Consider the following 3,147-nt stretch of genomic DNA (forward strand, 5'->3'; position numbering starts at 1 on the left):
CAGAGCCGTGTAGCCGCTTAGCCTAGTCCCGTACTGTAAGCCTACACACTCACCGCCCTGTGACAGGAGTCCTAGTATCTAGAGCCGCGACCCAAGGGGGCCCGGATACGCAACTTGGCCACCCGGGATAAACCCTGCGAGTCCCGAGCATGTATCAAAGGATGGCTAATATTAGACAGGGGACCCTATGGGTGTACCACTAACGCTCCCTAGCTGAAGCTGTGTACATATACAGATCCCGGTCGAGGCTGCCTCCCGAGAGTTGTTGACAACCCTTTCAGATACGCTGGTATCGAACCTCGACACATCAAGCCTGCATCCCAAGCGGGGGGCCAGGTACCAGGGAGGAGTCAACAACATCACACACAACAGGGACAAGGGGTACACAGATAAGTGCTAATACTGCTTGATAAATAGTACTCAAAAGTACCTTACAAAAAGCAAAAGTATTACATCCACCTTCAAGCGGAATCCTAGTTCCATCTCTACTCTGCAGGTATAGACTACCAGACGCCAGTGGAGTCGCGCTGGAAAGCCCGCGACCACTGGCCTTGCGGAATCCCCCAGGACAGTGTGACAACGGTGATGGCCGCCTCAATGCGTGTGCCATTCTGAAGAGGTCCTCGCCCCCGTCCTCCTACGGGGGGTGACAACGAGGCCATTAAAGCCAAAGTGTGGGAGGCACGGCGGCAGGTGGCGTTGGTGGTCTCGCTAGCGGAGGCAACCACCTCTGCAGTGGGTAGCCTCACCAGCGGCGGCGACCACCTCAGCACCGACGACAGCGGCCACCTCTGCACCGGTGGCTTACCGGCGACGACGGTCGCCTCACCGCATGCAGAAAGGTCCTCACCCCTGTCCTCCTACGGGGGTGAGGACAAGACCATCTAAGAACGCGTCCGCCACCTCCACGGTGTACGACGTCTTGTACGACCCCCTGGGCGGCATCGGAGCAGTGCGCCACAGATGCGGCAGACCTACGCACGGCGCGATCGTCGCCCGTGCGGTGGATGAACAGCCGCGCCCCGCTTGGCGGCGGCAGGCGGCGCTGGAGGCGGCGCCAAAGCCATCCAAGCCAAGGAGCCAGACACATGGCAGCTCGCGGCGCCCGCAGCCGGCCGGCCCCACGTAGCTGAAGTTCGCCTCCTCCGCAAGGCTAGTGAACATCCTTCTCCTAATGCTGGAGGAAGAAGCGGGTCACCAGCCCACACGGAAGGCAGGACCCCAACTCGGCTCGCCTTCCACCCCAGCGAGGATGATGAACATCCTTGAAGCTGAGGGCAGGGGGAGGCCACAACCCAGCTCGCTTCTCTCCACCACGAGGCTGGTGGTCAAACTTGTAGATGACCACTGGCGGGAGATTGCAGTCGGGCTGCATGATGAAAATCCTTGAAGCCGAGCGATGGCAGAAGAGCGCCAACCCCCATGAGGTTGCGCTCCTCCAACAGCAGCAAGAAGAAGACAAGATAGACAGCACCGCCGCGCAGGAAACGAAAAGCGCGAGCTCCCCGGCGGTGAGACCGCTGGGGGGTGGCCCTGACGCGGATCCCTCCAGCGAACACCAGCGCGCCCCATCCAGAGGAACAGAAAGCGGAAGGGTGCGGTGAATGCAAGAAAAGCGAGGCATGGCTACTGCCCGAGGGATGAACTCCTTTTTAAAGGCAGATTACCCCGCTCGTGCCCCAAAGCGTCACGGGCAAGGTCTCCCCCGACGTGCGCCAGGGTTCCCATTCTATGACATGGGGGCCAGGCCTCACATGTCGTACAAGCTGGCCCGAAGCGTGAAGAAGGCGAAGAAGGTGAATCGTCACACAGGGAGCGTGCAACCGCCCTACAGTTACACGCCCTTCCACCTTCGCCGCAGCCAGCGGTCAAGAAGGCGAACCGACGCACAAGGAGCATGCAACCGCCCCGCGGTTGCACGCCCCATCAGCTTCGCTGCAACTGGTGGTCCAACATCTAGCATGGGGGCCCAGGCCCACATGTCATACATCCGGCGCACCGGTTCCTGGGTGCAAGAAAGTCGCACCGCCACTCGCGCCAATACCGCGCCTTCTCGAGGCCGTCGCAGAAGGCTAAGGAGATACATTTTCAAAACCGATGCAACGACTCGAGGCACCCCGCGCATGGCCCAACAAAGACATTAAGTATAGAGGTCACGGGCCAGTTAGCCATGGGGGCAGGCGTGGCAGTCGGCGTGACCATAGGCGGGCCAGCAGAAACTGCGTCAACGGGTGCGCAGGAGCAGCGAGCCGATCGCCAGTCAAACTCTGGCCCTACCTGCAGGCTCGCATCCTCCCCTGAGGTGGGCCCAGGGGCCACTGTCGGTACCCTGGATTAGGGGTACCCCTTACTATGGTATAAAGGCACGATGCCTGCGCGGCTACCCTTAGCCGCGCGGAGAACAACCCCAGGGGTATCTCGTGAGCAGTTAAGGTGGCGTTCTCAGAGACTATGCCATCAGGCCCAGAAGGCGCCGGACCCCTATGCGCACAACCCGGACCCCCGAAGTAAAGCAGCCCGGAGCCATTGGGTAGGGTTCAGACCCCATCATGTGGGCTTCGGACCACCCATAACAAGGTCCCGGGAGAGGAAGTGTCGTAACCTAGGCATGGGTCCGGTATTGACACATGTCCAGGCTCTATCCGGAGCGCCTCCGCTCCCCGCTCGGCTGAGGGTCTAATACGGCCGATTATCCGTGACGTAGGCCGATGGGCGGAGCATGACATAAGAGCTCTGAGTCGTGCGGTCTCTGCATTTATTGCGGAAAGGACACGCCGCCTGTCCACCCTTCTGACAGGTGATGTGCCCCCACGACATTTATTGCGTCCCGTCCATTCCGTTGGCAGGCGGCGCCAGGGCCACCCTGCAGACGGCGCACTTGTCCAGTCCATTGTCGAAACAGTATGCCCGTGCTGCGCAGTGCACTGTACTCATCCCTTATGCGAGAAGCTTCCCCCTGCACGCCGAGGCTACGCAGATCTCGGGTGTCAGGGCGCAAGAAGATTGCTCCAGTAGAAGATATTAGTAGCTACATCTGCAATGTTCTTGGGCCCACATGTCGGGGCTCAGTACTCTTGTACATGTCCTCTTTAGCTATAAAAGGGGAGGCATGCAACATTACAAGATAGACTCAACTTAGACTCTCAA

This window comes from Zea mays, chromosome 9 (genome assembly GCF_902167145.1).
Source record: "Zea mays cultivar B73 chromosome 9, Zm-B73-REFERENCE-NAM-5.0, whole genome shotgun sequence".
Taxonomy (NCBI): domain Eukaryota; kingdom Viridiplantae; phylum Streptophyta; class Magnoliopsida; order Poales; family Poaceae; genus Zea; species Zea mays.